This window comes from Geotrypetes seraphini, chromosome 10 (genome assembly GCF_902459505.1).
Source record: "Geotrypetes seraphini chromosome 10, aGeoSer1.1, whole genome shotgun sequence".
Taxonomy (NCBI): domain Eukaryota; kingdom Metazoa; phylum Chordata; class Amphibia; order Gymnophiona; family Dermophiidae; genus Geotrypetes; species Geotrypetes seraphini.
In genome coordinates, this window is record NC_047093.1 from 38,875,894 (window position 1) to 38,895,419 (window position 19,526).

Below are 19,526 nucleotides of genomic sequence, written 5' to 3' on the forward strand. Positions count from 1 at the left end.
AGCATGCTACTGCATGCTTATTAGCAGAAAATAAGTCCCCCTGCAGAAAACGGGATGTGTAGAAAATAACATGCATTAATGCACATTAGATTTAGTAAAAGCAGAAATTCCTAATGGGGTAGTTATTGCAGAGATCATTACCGAGTGTTAAACTTTCTAATGCAGCAGACAATGCAGTGCATTTAGCTAGTCCTCCAGGGATGCAGAAACCTGCATTCCACCTTATCGACTGTAAACGGACTGCAGCAACCATTTGTCTGTGTTAACAGCACAGCTGTCTTCCCCCTAACTGATGAAAATGCCCCTGCCAGTTAATGCAAAGGTTATGAACTTTAATTTAAATAGGCTGTCATTTGTAAATGGCAGCTTTTACACATGTAGAGCAGCTAAATGTGCAAACAGCAATTTTAGAAAGCTGTAATTTACACACATTCTAAGAGGGCGTGTTGTGAATGTGGATAGGGTATGTTTAGGGCAAGCTGAACATTGCTATTCACACTTTTACAAGATGAATATACATAAAGGCTTTTGCACCTGCCCTCCTCCAACTCCCCCATGAAAGCATATCTTTTTAATAAACTTTTCACATACTAGGATTTGTCACTTTTCTGTATATAATGAAGCACAGCTGAGCCGGAAAAACATATGGCACCTACTTAGTACTCAATAGTAGTAATGTTACCAGCCAGCGGTAGGTTTGCCCATAGAAAAACACATTTTGCAATATAGAGCTAGATTCACAAATCTGCCCAATCGGGACCAATCCATGCCCAATCTGGGCAGGTCTGATGGATTCCCTAAACTACAATATGCAGATGGTGGCGATCGGCAGAGATTTTATTTTTTTTTTTACTTTTTGGGAGCCCGTGGTTTTAACCCGCTTAAGCCCGCGGGTTAAAACCACGGGCTTGCACTGCGGGAAAGAGTGGGAGAGTCGGGGCAGGCAGGCGATAAGGGGCAGCGGGAGAGTTGGGGCTGCAGGAGGCGTTCAGGGCAGCAGGAGATCAGGGCTAACAGGGCAAAGAGCAGGGCAGCAGAAGGCAGGGCAGTCGGAAAGGGCTTGAGCGACTGGTTCTCAGCAGTCGCTTGTTTGTGATCGGCCAGCCCAGTCGGTGTTGCAGGGTTTTGGTTAGTGAATCGCATCCTTGCCTACTTTGCATGCCATTGCCCCATTTGCATGCACAGATCGGAGGATGGTCGGCAGAGAGGTACATGAATCAGGCCAGAGCGAAATCAGGGTTGCAAACCCATCGATACACGATGGGTTTGCTTTGTGAATCTAGTCCATAGTGGAGAAAAAGACTCAAGCCTTTTCATCAGTGTCGGCAATCAACAAAGAATTCCAGCTGCTCGCTTTTTATCATAGGCAAGAAAACGCCACTTTCAAAAATGTTATTTTCAAAAGGGACAAAGCCCACCACTGTGCACAGGGGATAATGTACAAAAATTTAACTTAAGCGCTGATGTTTCTTAAGTTATAAGACTTCATGTGGCAAATACTACGTACTACCCACTTGCATCATTTGGTCTTTAAATGGCCATAACTGAAATTCTGTAAGCAGCTATCTGGTATCTCTCAGTGATGTGAGCAGATTAAATTTTCATTGACACTAAGCTACTTTATGTTGTGTCTACGATGCTCCTCTATTTCTTTTCCACTGTCTCTCTTCCATTTGTCTTGATTACACTGTAAGCTCCAAGGCGTGGAGACTGTCTCTTATTAGGTCTCTGCAGAGCATTTTGTACTAGCAACTCATGATAATAGTAATAATGATGTCATTAATATGATCATCTATCTTTTGATACTGTTAACACTGATATGACGCTGTATTGATTACCAGAGAACATATACCTCTTTGCGTTTGTTAATGCTTTCTTGGAATATTATGATATTGTGCTGGGAGGATGATATGTTGAAAATGCATCTGACTATCAATGCATTCCAGTGTTACTCTTGTCATTCTGTTTTACTATTGTTTTCTATATGGAGCTTAAGTTGATTTGTATGTAATCTATAAACCGCATAGTCAATATGCAGTATATAAATTTTTAAATAAATAAATGTTATTGTAATACATACAAGTGAAAAATTTTTAACAAATGCAAACTGACCATTTCTACTTGTTACGTGTACTTTGGAAATTTTACATAGCTCATGTGTAGAGACTCTCCTTTTAGAATAAAAAGTGTTGAACAATTTAATGTCTCTTTCAAACTCAAGCAGCACTGAATAAGGAGACTAGAGTACCCTAGATTTATTGCAATTGAGGGACATCTGCTGGTTATAAGAGGAAAATCTACTAGCAAACAGAATATAATGGCAAAAAAAAAGGCTATACAGCCTATCTGGTCTGCCCATCCACATTCAGTTGCTGTTCACTTGTTCTCCTCTTGTCTGGCATTAGATAACCACCTATAGCTAAATAAATAAAAAAACCAAGCCCCACACAGATAAAAAGAGGTTCTAGCAATATGGAGTCAGTTTTATAAGACCAACCCAACTCCTTTAGTGTGGCTGGCAAGGATTCCCAAGCTCCGCCAGCCAAAGACCTCTTCCAAGCCAAGGAATTTACATGTTTGGTGCTACTGGCACAGTCCCGGTGCCACTACTGTTCCCAGTCACAGGCCACTCCCTCCCTTGAGCATGCTCTATTTTCACGGTTCTGCAAAATTTAGCATACACCTGCAGAGGCTGGCAGTAGCGGCTCCAGGACAGTGCTGGTGGCCACCCAATATGTAAATTATTTGGAGAGGTCTTCAGCTGATGAGGCCTGGGGATCTCTGCCAGCACAGGTGTGCCATTTACGAGGCACTGGGGTGGGGGGAGTAGCAGAAATTAAATTTGGATTTGCTTTAGTTGGTGGGGAGGAAGAGATGACATTTTGGCCCACTCACTTTGCTCTCAGGCCCACTCTACACAGCTGCCTGGCTATGCTACTGCTCCCATTTCTCTGACAGTTTCCCTTATATGTTAATTTAACAATCTCTCTCTTTCTCTGTGCCCGTGTGAATGCATGTGTGTGTGTCTCTGTGTGTGGCTATAGCTCTAGTTGGCCACACAGTGGGGAAATCCACACAAGTGCAACTGAATGTCACTATAGCCCTTGTCTTTTTGGCTACATGCATGTTCCAGTGAACTCTGGTGGTCACAGCTGGATTCAGTCAGTCAGCCACTTCACTCTACATCAGTGGTCTCAAACTCAAACTCTTTGCAGGGCCACATTTTGGATTTGTAGGTACTTGGAGGGCTTCAGAAAAAAATAGTTAATGTCTTATTAAAGAAATGACAATTTTGCGTGAGGTAAAACTCTTTATAGGTTATAAATCTTTCCTTTTGGCTAAGTCTTAATAACAATATTGTAATTTATAGCTAAAGAGACATATGATCAAGAAACTGTTTTATTTTACTTTTGTGATTATGATAAACATGCCGAGGCCTCAAAATAGTACCTGGCAGGCCGCATGTGGACCACGGGGCACGAGTTTGAGACCACTGCTCTACATCACTCAATTTCTGAGCACCTTCTGTCAGAATGTGCTGTAGAAACCACAATTTATAGTCAACCTCCCTGAGATGGATCACTTTACTCCAGTGTTGGAGGCAACTGACTGCACACATGTAGCAATCGGACCACCTTAAGGAAGACAAGCTGCCATAACAGGACTTTCACACCTCAACATGCTGGTGGTGTGCAATGCCTAAATCTCATCACCAATGACTTCCATTGCTTCCCAGGCTATCATGATGCCTAGATTTTATCACCATCAGGAATACATGACACATTTTGAGATTCACCAGATCACCAATGATGGCTTCTCAATAATCTACTTGCTCTCAAACTACAATTCATCACTGCCCTTTTTTCTCGACAAAAGCCTCTCACTCCGTTGCCACATGGCCAAGTGCTGAGGGAGTTCTAGCCACTAAGAGCTGCTCCCCAATTCAGCAGTACTCATTTCTCCCACACAAAGAACATAGCTGATAACCCCCATCTGAAAACCCCAGTACAATAATAGAGTCCACTGCCAGAAAAAGGCTATAATAGAACTTCTGGACCCTGGGTGTGTGCAACATCCAAAATTTAAAAATAGACAAAACGATGGGGCCAGACAGGATACATCCCAGGATACTCAAGGAACTCAGAAAGGTTCTGGCAACTCAGTTGTCTCATCTTTTCAATGCTTCCTTAGAATCTGGTGTGGTTCCAGAGGACTGGAGAAGGGCAGATGTGGTCCCTCTGTACAAGAGAGCAGAAGTAAGGAGGTTGGGGATTACAGGCCAGTTAGTTTGACCTTGGTAGTGAGTAAACTAATGGAAACTCTTCTTAAGCAGAGGATAATGAGATTTCTAGAATTGAATGGACTGCAGGACCCAAATCAGAATAGCTTTACGAGACGCAGGTCTTGTCAGACGAATCTGACTGATTTCTTTGACCAGGTGACCAAACAGTTGCATATGGACTTTAGCAAAGCTTTTGACAAGGTGCTGCACAGGAGATTAATAAATATACTGAACGCATGCGGTATGAACCCTAAAGTAACAAACTGAATTAAAAAGCTGGTTAAGCGGAAAGAGACAAAGGGTAGTGGTAAATGGAGTTTGCTTGGAGGAAAAGGATGTTGTTAGTGGAGTGCCACAGGAATCTGTCCTTGGGCTTGCTCTGTGTAACACCTTTGTGAATGATACTGCGGAAGGACAGAGGGTTTGCTCCTGATCCCTGCGCTTCTGGCCTGTGCACCGCTGGCCAGGAAATGCACTGGACCACCAGATACGATGGCACGAGCGGGAAGGTGGGTTTTAAAGATGCAGCAGCGGCGGGGTTTTGGGGGTTTTGTTTTTTTTTAATGTGGCGGTGGGGGTGTTTAAAAGATGAGGCAGCGGCAGGGTGGTTAAAAATATGTGGTGGCAGCAGGGTTTTTTTAAAAAGTTGCGGCGGCAATGGACTTAATTAGTATCTTTGCTTCATAAGACGCACTTACATTTCCACCCTCTTTTTAGGGGTGGAAAAAGTGCATCTTATGGAGCGAAAAATATGGTATATCAAATCCTATCCCCATCACCTGAAAAAATTAAAAAATACAATTTACCAGTTAGATTTATAATTGATTTGAAGCAAATATCATTTCTGGTGATTGCCAGATACATTTCTGATATACAGTAGACTCTCAGTTAACCGGCACCCATGACGGATAAATGTAGTTTCTGGTTGCTTGAGTTACTATTAAAAATAAGCCTAACTAATATGATACCCCATACTATGCCATATCATTAACTGTTCCAGACAAACTACCAGACATGTAATAGGCAAAGCGTGGACATACTCAAATGAGGCGTGCCAAGTTTACACTTAAATTTCCAACAAAAATTGATTTTATTATTCTTTCATTTATAAGTCTAAATAAATTAACATTTCCCCATGCCTTCAAAATTCAAGGCCATTCTGTATATCTTTAAAGGCTGGCCCTGTGGATCAGTAGTAATGCCATGCAGAGGGCCTACATTAGCCTTCTGGGTCAAGTCTACTTCCTAGGAAGAACATAAGAAATGCCATACTGGGACAGACCAAAAGATGCATCAAACCAGCATCCTGTTTCTAACAGTGGCCAACACAGGTTCGAAGTACTTAGCTAGATCCCAAATAGTAAAACAGATTTTATGCTACTTATCCTAGGAATAAGCAGTGGATTTCCTTAAGCTACCTCAATAAGACCTATGGACTTGTAGGGCTATTCCTACACTGCCTTTTAGGCTGGTGGCCTAACTTAGTCCAAGAACCATTTTCTTTGCTAGTTGCAGCATCTTGGAATTTTTACAAGCTGTGTGAGCTCAGACAAGATCATCTTTACCAGCACTGGGGTCCCTCATTTCCCAGGGATGTAGAGGAGAGAGACTACATCTGCAGAACTTGGTCAATTTGTGCCTGGTACCTTATCTTTATAGCATGATTTGTGGTTCCATCTGACAATGGCAAGCAGGCTTCATCATTCTGCTATATGCTCCTGCAGGACGGACACCATTTGGCCAAAAGGGGGGCACCTGTGGCCGAGGATGTCTATGATGATACCCAGATCGTTTTCTTGAGTGCTGATCCCCAAGATGGTCCCTAACATCCAATAACTACGATTTGGATTATTCTTCCCAATGTATATCACTTTGCATTTGTCCACATTGAATTTCATCTACCATTTGGATGCCCAGTCTTCCAATTTCCTAAGGTCATCCTGCAATTTTTCATAGTCCACATTTATTTTAACAACTGGGAACAGTTTAATGTCATCTGCAAATTTAATCACCTCACACGAGTTCCAATTTCTATATCATTTATAAATAAGTTAAATAGCACTGGTCTAAGCACAGATCACTGTTGCACACCACTACTTACCCTCCTCCACTGAGAAAAATGGCCATTCAACCCTACACTCTGTTTTTTGTCCGATAACCAGTTCTAAATCCACAATTGAACATTGCCTCTTATCCCATGACTCTTTAATTTTCTTAGGAGCCTCTCATGAGGACCTTTGTCAAAACCCTTCTGGAAATCTAGATACACTACATCAGGGGTGCCCAATAGGTTGATCGCGATCGACCAGTAGCTCGCCAAGGCAAAGTGAGTCGATCATCCAGGACTCACTTTGCCTTGGCGATCTATCGGGCCGATCAATCTTCCTCTCCCCGACGTCAATTCTGCTGTCGGAGAGGAAGTTCGGGCCAGCCAATCGCTGCCTGGCTGGGCGGAACTTCCTCTCCGACGGCAGAATTGTCATCGGGGAGAGGAAGATTGATCGGCCCGAAGCAGAGAGAGCATGGGGCGGCGTCGGCGTTATCCATTGGTGGCATTTGGGTCCTGTTCCCCGATGGCAGCGGCAGTGGCAGTGGCTTGGGGAAGGGCAGGGAGAAAGAAAGAAAGGGGGCAGGCAGGGAAACAGAAGGAAAGAAGAGAAACAGAAAAAAAGAAAGGGGGCATGAAGAGAGAAAGAAAGAAAGGTCAGGGAGAGAGGAAGAAAAAGTTGGGGAAGGGAATGAGGTGTGGAGGAGAGGAAGCATACAGGCTGAAAGAAAGATTGGATGCACAGTCAGAAGAAAAAAGTGCAACCAGAGACTCATGAAATCACCAGACAAGGTAGGAAAAATGATTTTATTTTAAATTTAGTGATCAAAATGTGTCTGAATTTATATCTGCTGTCTATATTTTACAATATGGTCCCCTTTTACTAAACCGCAATAGTGGTTTTTAGCGCAGGGAGCCTATGAGCGTCGAGAGCAGCGTTGGGCATTCAGTGCAGCTCCCTGCGCTAAAAACTGCTATTGTGGTTTAGTAAAAATGGAGGGGTGGGTATTTTGTCTATTTTTGTATGGTTGTTACTGAGGTGACAGTGCATAGTCATCTGCTTTGACCTCTTTGAAAAAACGAATAGGAATGATAATTAACAATTCAATGCGTACAGTGTGCATTGTGTTTTTTTTAATTTTATTGTTGGTAGATCATTTTGACTTGATCATTTTAAAAGTAGCTCGCGAGTCAAAAAAGTGTGGGCACCCCTGCACTACATCAATCGGCTCACCTTTTTCAACATGTTTATTCACTTCTTCAAAGAAGTCAAGCAAATTGGTAAGGCATTCTGTAATAATTTGGCTTATTCAGTTTTCTTGATAGTAGAGGAGACAGGGTTTTTTTTATCCTTGCTCTGTATTATTTGTATTTATAAAATGACAATTGTACAGAATATTGTTTCTTTTTATACTTTAATAAAATACGTTCAATATAAAATCATAACTGAGGCTTGTGCGGATGGGGTCAGATGGTTTGTGGGGACCGAGCTAGCAGAGACAGAGAGGAAATGTTTTTTTTTATTTCAGTCTTAGTAGTTTGCCGGTCCACAAAATAATTATTTTATTTCCGTCGGTCCATAGGTGTAAAAAGGTTGAAGAACACTGACTTACAGTCTCTGGCTGGTGGAGGAATTCAAAGCCATTGCTCAACAGCATCATCTAGTGACCAGACTGACAATCTAGCCAGGTTCCAGAAGCAGCTGTTTTATGATGGCTGGGGATGGGGGAAAGAGGAACCCCTGGGTAGCAGCATATGTATTTTAATGTTTTATAAACCTGCTCACAAAAGCCAAACAATTTTAAATTAAAATAACACATGTACAGAAATATACTATATACAAATATCACCCACAATCTAAAGACAGCAATGTGGGTTCTTGCAGCAACCTCAACTGATCTTCACTAATCCCCAGAACCCACTATCTTAGCCTGGAAATAAAGTATTGAATTTTCTCCTGGGCTCATGAAACTAAGGTCCAATAGAAGACAGTCCCAATTCAGCTGGAAGCACAAAAGGATTAGGTGGAAACTGTCAAGCCAAAAAAAAAAAGTCCTTTATGGACAACAGTCAGGAGTTAGCAAAGGCCTTAGTAACGGATGTTATTTCCACATGAAATGAGTTTAAAAAAAAAAAACAACCAATGTAAATACATTTAGAATAATCAATAGTACTGTCTCTTTCCTTCACGCTCTTCAAAAATCTGTTATTAATCTGGTTTGGGACATAACAATCAGCTAGTTCGTAACAATAATCCTTCTGGCATGTTTAGTAACTATCTTTCCATAGCACACAGTGTGGCATCCTACCGCCTCTGATCTGGTCATGTTTCGCCATGCTAGTGTGAAGATTAAAGCTTATCCAATTAGTCACCCACTGCCTCCGCCAAGTTAATCACTTAAATCTTTGAAATCGTTATAGGGCAGTGGAGTGTGCATATAGCTTTTGATTACATGAGCAGATTTAACTAATTATGAGGCTTAGCTGTGCGTTCAAATATAAAAATGACTGGGGATGCAGGGGGAAGCCATCAAAATCAGAAGGGTATGTTGCTGCTTAACGAGAGGAAGCTTATCCATGTGAGGCCATTGTTTCACTGATAATTCTTATAAAACTTCCTAAGATTACTCAACCAGTGAAAACCTTAGATCATGGCCACACATCAAGGCTTACTGCTTCAGAATAATGATTAGTAGGACTGAATTTTAAACAAAACCTTGATCATATGACAAACTGCTGTGCATTGAATAGAACTTTTCTTTATAAGAAAGCGGGGACACCAGAACCTTTCAAAGAAAAGATGAAGCCTAAATTTTTCACTTGCATATTTTGATAAATAAGGTTTAAATTCTTGAACAGTTGTCAGAATTCCTTAAAAACATAATCTAAGTGTGAATCTTTTTTTAATGCTACTATCAATGAATTTATAAATTGAAAACAAGCTACTAAAAAGCTAGATCAACTTAAAGGCAGGTGGTAAAACTATATACCATGCCCACCAGCAGAGCTACACAGTTGATCCAATTGATAATGCTGTTTAATCTATCACATAGGTAAACACAGACTTGGCAAACCCACAAGTTACACCGCACTGTACTGAATAACTGGAATCACATAAATATTAGCCAAACGAGCCTCAGACATGCAAGCAGGACGCGCAAATCCAAGCTATCCGCTATAATATAACCCTTAGCATGCATGCACTTCAATCTTTGTTACCGACATGCATCACCTTACACTTATCCATGTTAAACCTCATTTGCCATGTCGTGGCCCATTTCGAGTGTGTTTGTCATGTTGCAGGTCTTCGCAATCCTTCTGTGTCTTCACTACTCTGAATAACTTTGTATTGTCTGCAAATGTAATAACCTCGCTCATTGTACCAAGTTTCAGGTCATTTATAAATATGTTGAAGAGCACGGGCCCAAGCACCAAACCCTGCGGCTTTTCCAGTCCGAGTGGAGTGCAGGGCATATGGTACCTGTAGAATTAACGCAGGGGCATTTACTGTCTCCTATATAGGAGGCACTAACTTCTGTATTCTATATATGGAGCCCAAATTTGTACACACTTCTGAGATGAGTGCACAACTTAATTGGAAGAGGAGCTGTTAACCATCAAAATTGGATTCTAACAATCAATTACTAATGATAATTGGAACCAATTAGGATTTGCACAATCTGGTTTCATGGTATAATACTGGGCTCCTAAATCCCATAGTGTACTACCCAAACAGGCGTGGCCAAGGGAGGGGCTTGACTGCAATATTATGGAATAATGGGTCTCTGTGCTCAACTTGGACTGTAGAATTTGCATCAGGTTTTAGTAGGCAGAAATATGTACCTAGAGCTGGACAAGGGAACTAGCGCTATTCTATAAAGGGTACATGCCCTTTAAAGAACAGTGCTTAGTGGTGTCCATTATTGAGCATTATTTATAGATTCATGCCCCCCACCGCTACCAAGTGCTCCCATAAGAACATAAGCAGTGCCTCTACTGGGTCAGACCCGAGGTCCATCGTGCCCAGCAGTCCGCTCACGCGGCGGCCCAACAGGTCCAGGACCTGTGCAGTAGCCCTCTATCTATACCCCTCTATCCCTTTTTCCAGCAGGAAATTGTCCAATCCTTTCTTGAACTCCAGTACCGTACTCTGTCCTATTACGTCCTCTGGAAGCGCATTTCAGGTGTCTACCACACGCTGGGTAAAGAAAAACTTCCTAGCATTCGTTCTGAATCTATCTTCTTCCAACTTTTCCGAATGCCCTCTTGTTCTTTTATGTTTTGAAAGTTTGAAAAATCTGTCCCTCTCTACTCTCTCTATGCCCTTCATGATCTTGTAGGTCTCTATCATGTCTCCTCTGAGTCTCCGCTTTTCCAGGGAGAAGAGCCCCAGTATCTCCAATCTTTCAGCGTATGAAAGGTTTTCCATGCCCTTAAGTGTGTATCTGGTCAGAGCCGGTGTTAGAGAGTGAGCATGAACTAGGACCTAGCGGTGTTTGTTTTCTTTACACATGACCGCGCCGGCGTGAGATTGGCGAGGGCAAAGGGGTGGGAGGGGTGAGTGCAAAGTAAACCCATCAGCTCATTTTAAAGCTATATCATAGAAAGTGAATGGAATCGTATTGAATCAAAAAAATGAATTCAATTTGCAAAATTTTTTTCTTTTCCTGAATCAATACAGCTGTTGTGCAGATCACAACTTTCCCTACAGCACTTGCAACTGAACCTCTCCTTCCTGTGTTAAGCAGCCTTCCCATTGGCTGGACTCTACTCCATTCTCCATTAACCTTCCAATATACCCTTCTTCACAACCTTCCCATTGGCTGGATCGTACCACTGTCTGCACTGGAAGGGGGGAGCAGTAGAGAGCTGCAGAGGGCTAAACTCTGATTAGTGCCAGACATTTAAACCGTTCTCCATGGTTTCAGACAAGTAATTTACTAATTTGTAGGATTCTGAAAAAAAATATATATATCAAGGCCGTTGGCAATCCTAACCTCCTGAACCCTGAGCACCTCTGACAGAGTCCCCTAAACTTTGGTTTCCTAGGCACATGTCTTTAATCTGGATGCCATACTGATCTTTTATAAGCCATGGCCCCATAGTTGCTGCTGCAGTGTTTCCAACGGTTCATAGACAACAACACGGAAGACAAAGGCGCGCGCCGACAACCGAGCGCAAGGCAGAGGCGCGCGCCGAAGAAAACCACCGTCTTCAGGGGCACTTGCTAATTGTAACATGCTAGCTAGCTAATATTTCCATGCCCGCTACCCGTCTATACGTGCCCCTGGATGAAAAATTCTAAAACAAATTCAGGAATGTGAAGTTTAAAATGTGGAAACCATTAAAATTCATTAATTTAACATCTATACCAGTACAACAATCCACGTGTCAATCCTTATGGTTGAACTCCAAGATTCAAGTTGGCGAGTCCAAGATCCTCTGAAAGCATTGGCTGCAGGAAGGTATACGTACTTTAGATGATGTGTTATCAAATGGGAAAATGCTTGATTTTTTACAACTGCAACAATCATTTGGTATTACAAAGTCGCAAGCGTATAAGTGGTTGCAGTTGAAGCAGGCCTTTCAGAAGGGGTTTCCTGATTGGCAAAATTTAAATAATCAGTATAGCTTGCCAGGCCTATGCTTCCAGACAGATTTGTTAGGGCATCAGGCTGCCAAGTGGTATAAATTAATATCAAATATTTGAATAAAAAACCTAAAACTAGCCTAAAGGACATTTGGAGCATTGAGATTAAGCAGCAGATTTCTGCTTCTAAATGGCCACGGATTTGGATTTGGAGGATGAGATGTACAGCATCAGCATCTATGAGACAAACTTCATTTTGTCCCATTTTGACCCCAGTTTATTTGCAGAAGTTAGACAGTTCAAAATCTAATAGATACTGGCACTGTCATCTTGAAATAGGGACACTAGATCATATGTTGTTTTATTGTCCTTTGATACTCATCTTTTGGAAATCAATATGGGGACAAATTAATCTGATTTTGGAGTCTTCAATTCCGTTATCTTATGAAGTGGTTATCTGTGGTTCATTGTTGTCACCTAAACCTCCATTAGATAGATATAAAAGCAGACTATTTGCCATAATGACTGGGATAGTCATGCAAATGGTTACTAAAAACTGGAAAAATTGGGAAAGACTTAATTTCTCCTTTTGGTGGAATTCTTTATGTTTATGTTATAACCATGAGAAAATAAATTCAGAAATTTTGTGTAATAATAAAAGATATTTAAATTAACGTGGGGTCCATTGACAAATTTGGTTAACACTGATTAGCTGGATTATTCTATTCGATTTGCACATCCAGGGAGGGAGTGGGAGGGAGGGGGGTATTATATTTTATTGTATTAATTGTCCAAATGAAAGAGTTCAGATTTTTGAATAGAGGGGGGGATGTTTTGTAGTATTTCTTTGAACGATTGTAAGTGCTGTCTTGAAGTCAATTGTATGTCTACTTCAATACACTGTTTTCATATGAAAAATTAATAAAGATTTATTTAAAAAAAAAAAAAGTGGAAACCAGGAAACTACTGCAAAACACCGTAATGTACTTTTTTCTGTAGCCTATTACTGTGCACTAACCATGTTTTAGGAGTTTAATATACTTAGGGCCTGTTTTACAAAGCCGCGCTAGTGGCTGCAGCGTAGTAACGGCCCCGAAGCCCATAGAGATTTAAAGGGCTTCGGGGCTGTTGCCGCACAGCAGCCGCTAGCAAGGCTTTGTAAAACAGGCCCTTAGTAAAAGGGCCCCGTATTTAGGCCATTTTTTAAAAGCGCAAGCCATATTTCGCTGAATAAGATACCCCAAGCTCACTAATTCTATTAAATGATTGCAATCCGGTTCTCAGTTTTAGTGCAGCTGTTTCCCTTTTAATATTTATTATTTGTTTTATATAGTGACAGTGAGCTCTTTTCACTGTAGCTATTACATAAATACACTGACAGACGCAGAGCACAATATCCATTTAGCCAGTGCTTTCTCCACTGTCCAAAGATCTGGTTAATAAATTAAAAAAAGGAAAGCTTTGACAATTTATCTGTACCATTACTAAATATGGGTACTGAACATCCATTCAAGCAACAATAAGTTTAGTTTGCTATATCATAAATCCACAATTTGCCTTCTGTTTTCTTCAGGTTCTTCACATTTTATTGCCAAATGTGTGCCTCTGGTACATGATTCAATTCTGGATTTATATTATAGCAGACAAACTTCTTTATTAGCCACAGTCAGCATTCAACTTCAATACCAGTTTGCATTTTCTTAATATAGATACTGTAATTTCCTGGAAATTCAATGGGGGAGGGTAATTTTTAAATTATTAGTTTGGGGTTTTTTTTTTAATGAATGGCCCTCCATTAGGATAGGATAAAAAGAAAAGGATGATAGGCAGTCATTTATTTATTTATTGGTAACTAGTCTTATAGCCCGTTACATTAACGGGTGCTAGAATATATGTGTGTGTGTCTGTCTTTATTTCTTTCTCTTTCTCTCCTTAGCCTGTTTCTGTATTTCTGTCTTTCTTTCTTTCTGTCTTTCTTTTTCCTCAGCTGTCCACCACCACCCCTTGCCTGCTCCCCACGCAGCCATAGGGAAACAGTGATTTAATTCCCAAAAAGTCACCAAAAGATATCCAGCTAAATTTCTGCACACTCCCCCATCTACTAAAACAAAATGGGACCACAATCCATTCATCTTGAGTCAGTTTCAAAATTAGAATGCTGCCTGCACTGAACTGTGAGGAAAAAAAATAAAAATTAACGAATCAGGCAATGTGACATGAGCAGCAAAATATGTTTTTTGCTGAGTGAGTTATTCACTATTAATGGCAAAATTCACTGCAGATCTTTACACAACAACAAAAATAAATTCCAAAAGATAATGGTGGAAAATGTGTTCAATAGTAACTGATTTGGTAATAAATTCTAAGATAGTTTCTTATCAAAATTTCAGTAGCCCTGATAACCAGAAGCTTACTTTTCATCCAAGCTATGCTTTTGGCCTTCATACAGTTTCAAGACTGACACTGCCACCCCACTTTCCCGCGGTCCCGACTACGAACCTGGCACATCCCTGATGACATCATCAGAGACGCGGCAGAGCAAATCAGGGCAGTAGAAGGGCCTGAAGCAGCGTGTGAAGACTGCTGCACACGCTGCTGGAATCATCAGGTTCGTAGTCGGGACCGCGGGAAGGGGGGGAGCGGCAAAGGACTCCGCAGCCGACAGCCGCAGCGACCTACATCACCTCGGGGGGGGGTGGATTCTCGCGCATGCGCACTCCTACCTGCGGTGCCCTACAGCGCACAGAAAACGGGCGCACGCAGATGGGAGTGCGCATGCGCACTTAGGGCTTTATTATATTAGATGAAGAGTCAAGCTAAGAGCCAATATTCAAACACACACAATGATCTAACTAAACCTGATCGATCCTCCCTAGATCCCGACGCATACTCCTTGTAAACTCCCTGGGAAATGCCCAGGCCAATTCTTATTGTAAACCGCCTAGAACTGAAATGTATTGGCAGTATAGAAGATACTAATGTAATGTAATATAATGTAATTAGCTGCACATGATACACCACAAAAATGGGGAGACCAGCTATTCTCAACATCTTCAACTTTACATCCAAAATACAGTCCACAGTAGTGTAGTCCACCAGTGTAGTCATGGTTCTTGTCTCTGCCTTCAGACAGAACTCCACAAATGTAGTAAAAAGTGTCAGCGTGACTAATACATTTCCATGACATTTTAAATTTAATTAACCATCAGCTCATGCAATAGCTAACAAATCATCAACTTCTCCTGCAGGAAATATATAAAAATAGGGCTAAATGACATCATAATATATTTCAACTGAACCTCGTTGTCTCATCTTTTTAATGCTTCCTTTGAACCTGGCGGGTTCCCAGAGGACTGGAGAAGAGCGGATGTGGTCCCTCTGCACAAGAGTGCAAGTGAGGAGGAGGTTGGGAATTACAAGCCTGTTAGTTTGACTTAGGTAGTGAGTAAACTAATGGAAGCGCTTCCCATGAGATTTCTAGAATCAAATGGACTGCAGGACCCGAGGCAGCATGGTTTTACAAGACGCAGGTCTTGTTAGACGAATCTGATTGATTTCTTTGACTGGTGATCAAACAGTTGGATATGGGATGAGCACTAGATGTAGGGCTAGATTCACTAATCTGCGGCAGGCCGACAATTTACCAAGGCTCAGCATGCAAATGGGGGTGATCGGAGGAATGCCTCCCACTGACCACACGGATCACTAGTAAGCGATCCTGAAGCATGCGCAGACCATCTGTAGATGCTCTACGCATGCTTAAGGAGTTTCAAGCTGCTTTTCTCTTCTGGGTTTTTTACTACTACTTCGCGAGCCTGTGTTTTTAACCCGCTTTAAACACACAGGCTCACACTGTGGGGGAAGGGCAGGAGAGTGGGGGCTGAAAAGGGCAGGAGAGGCTGAGGAGAGTGGGGGCTGAAAAGGGCAGGAGAGGCTGAGGAGAGTGGGGGCTGAAAAGGGCAGGAGAGGCTGAGGAGAGTGGGGGCTGAAAAGGGCAGGAGAGGCTGAGGAGAGTCGGGGCTGAAAAGGGCAGGAGAGGCCGAGGAGAGTCGGGGCTGAAAAGGGCAGGAGAGAGGCCGAGGAGAGTCGGGGCTGAAAAGGGCAGGAGAGGCCGAGGAGAGTCGGGGCTGAAAAGGGCAGGAGAAGTCAGCATAGAGCAGGAAAGGTCATGAGTGACTGGTCCCTACCAGTTGTTTCTTTTTAGATCAGCCTGGAAAAGTTTAGTGCATGCCGTTTACCCTCACTTGCATGCATGGATCGGAATCGGATCGGCCACAAGGTTAGTGAATCAGATCGGGTTCGCAAACCGATTAGTACACGATCGGTTTTCATAGTGAATCTAGCCCGTAGTGTACTTGGACTTAGGCAAAGCTTTTGACATGGTGCCGCACAGGAAATTGATAAATAAACTGAATGCATGTGGTACAGGGCCTAAAGTGACAAACTGGATTAAACGCTGGTTAAGTGGAAGGAGACAAAGCGTAGTTGTAAATGGAGTTTGCTCGAAGGATAAGGATGTTGTTAGTGGAGTGCCGCAGGGATCTGTCCTTAGGCTGGCTCTATTTAAAATCATCATAATATTACGGAAGGACTGTCAGGCAAAGTTTATTTTTTTGTGGATGATACCAAGCTCTGTAATATGGTAGACATCCCGAAGGGTGTGGATAACATGAGGCAAGATCTGGCAAAGTTTGAAGAATGGTCTGGTAACTGGCAACTAAGATTTAATGCTAAAAAATGCAGGATCATGTACTTAGACTGCAAAACTCCAGGAGAACGGTATAGCATAGGAGGCAAAGGACTTGGATTTGGAGGCGATTGTATCTGATGATCTCCGTGTGGCAAAACAGGTAGAAAAAGTGATGGTCAACAAGGAAGATGCTTGGGTGCATAAAAAGAGGTATAACCAGTAGGAAAAGGGAGGTGATAATTCCATATAAGTCTCTGGTGAGGTCTCATTTGGAAAATTGTGTGCAAATTTGGAAACCAAACCTTCAAAAAGATATAAATAGGATAGTCGATAAAAAAGGCTGCTAGAAAATTGGTTAATGGTCTTTGTCATAAATCATATGAGGACAGACTTAGAGACCTTAATATGTATACTCTGGAGGAAAGGTGGGAGAGAGGGAATATGATAGAGACATTTAAATATCTCCATGGCGTTAATGTACAGGAGGTGAGTCTTTTTCAAATGAAGGAAAACTCTGAAAGAAGAGGACACAGGAGGAGGTTATGAGGTGATAGGCTCAGGATTAATGTAATAAAGTACTTCTTTACAGAAAGGATGGTAGATAGGTAGAAAGCTCTCTCGGTGGAGATAGTCGAGATGAAGACTGTATCTGAATTCAAGATAGCATGGGACATGCATGTGGGATCTCTTAGGGAGAGGAGGATATAGTGGATATTGTGGATGGGCAGACTGGATGGGCCATGCGACCTTTATCTGTCATTATGTTTCTATTCCCTAATTATGTTCCATCTTGAATATTGTAATCTTCTTTTTTTACAGTCTCCCCCGATATCTGTTCCACAGATTACAAGTTGTCCAAAACACTGCAGTTAAACTGATTGATGGTGCTAAAAAATAAATAGGATAAAGAATTTAAGTCCTCCTATTTTCTTTAGGATCCAGTTTAAAATCACCACTCTCACTCATCAAATCTTACCCACTCATCAATTCCACTGTTTCTTTTTAGTTTTCTTACTCCCTACACCCGTCACATTCCTTTGTTCTATACATCTATATCTTTTGGTTGCTCCTTCTTTCTTGCAGGTTCATTCACATTCCATTCGCTCTTCTTGCTTTAGTGTTGTTACATCAACTATATGTAATTCTCTACCCTTAGATCTTCGCTCCAAATTATAAATTTAAAAAAATTAAAATTTTACTAAATAACCATTATTTTACCACAATTTACCAACTACCACTACCAAAACCTCTGCCTAATTCTTGATTATCACCCTGTTACTGCATCACCTCCATAGTTTTGTCACTTCATACTCCTTTCCTTGCTTTCATATCTTATTTTAATTTGCTTTTAAAAACTTCTCTTTCCCTCTTATTTACAGACTAATGTACCCTAGGCTTTCAACTGTGTTCTCCTTTCTTTTCCCCCTCACCTATTAAAATTTTTTTTAAATAATCCACTTAGATATTTGTATTATTTGCAGTTTAGCAAATAAAAGTGAACTATAGACTATTAAGTAACAGTGATTTTGTATTGATGCACATGTGTATTAACAAAATTTCTGAAAAACCATACATTATAGACAAATTTTGATGTCATTCCTAGATGTCGCATGTGTGTGATGTCCACACCCTTCAGATGCTCTCAAGCCACCACCCCCAATTTACTGTGCCACCAGCTCACAAAGTTTGAGAGACACTGATTTAAACGAGCAGGTATTCTCTCCTCCCCTATTCTGTATTTAATGAAGACCTTGTGAAAAGAAGGGATCCTGTAGAAAGTGATGAATCAACAGGATTGATGGATAAATACCTTCACTGCCATCTGTAATTGCCTTCAGACTGCACCACATCTAACTCACTGACTGCATTCTAATTAAGGTTGACAAGGCTAAAAAGTAAATTTCTGCTACATTATATAATAATTTAATTGTACAAGCCAGTGAATAAAAAATGAACGGTATTAAATCTACTGATGATGCTATAAACTTGTCCCATTGATTTTCAAAGCATGTAGGATCACTGAATGGTGACCAAATGTAAACTCTGATTAATTTCTGTACTACCTTCAGACTGTGTTCTAGCACACGATGCAATATATGATCACCCAAGCACGAAAGCTAATGAAGGAAATGTCTTGTCTGAAAACCACTTCTGGAATTCCAGGGTGTCAGTCAGGAAACAGCAAATCAAGAATGTCAGCAGAGTTTGTTCCCCCCAAAAATCACTTACTAGTTATCAGCAACACACAAAAAATATTCATAGTTCTTTAACCAAAATTATTTTCAGGGTCCAGCAGTGGTCCCTGATAACTGTGTTGCAATCTAGGAAAAGGTACCAAGTCTTAGTGCATGCTTACTTGAGAAACTAGGCAACAATGTCAGTTTGGTTCTATTTATAACAAAACATATTTGTTAGTTGAAATGGTATATCTCTGGCAAATGAAATGATAGAAGGATGTGGTTTGTTGCATTTGAATCAGCATCTTCTTGATTACTTAGCCAGCTGAATAACTCAATTTCTAAGACTTGGTCCCTTTCTTTGATTATGACACAATTACACGGAAAAGATTTGACACGTTGCAAGGTGCAAAAAAATCTAAGCCTCTGTTCAACTGTTGGTCATTCACCCAGTGCTAAAATATTGTGGGTCTTTCTAGCAGTGATGTGCATTTAAAGATGTGTTATGCATATGAGGGCATAGTCTTGAAGAGAGGTTGAAATATAATAGAGGCATTCATTCAAATACCTCAAAAAGTGTGAGTAAGGAACTACATAGTCACTGACTGGCTTTAAACCAGTACCCTTTGCATTTCAGGATTTGCTCTTCATGACTATGCAATGTACTGTTTAAGGAGATTGCGTTCCAGCTGTTTAAGATATAAAATACATTAACATTCACCAAATGATAAATCATTTTA

At 41.2% G+C, this 19,526-nt stretch overlaps 1 protein-coding gene across 4 annotated transcripts in view; it reads right to left on the minus strand.

The window, feature by feature from the left end:
* STX8 (syntaxin 8) overlaps positions 1–19,526 on the minus strand; it is a 244,489-nt gene that overhangs the window by 181,615 nt on the left and 43,348 nt on the right. The gene's annotated exons all lie outside the window — the stretch shown is intronic.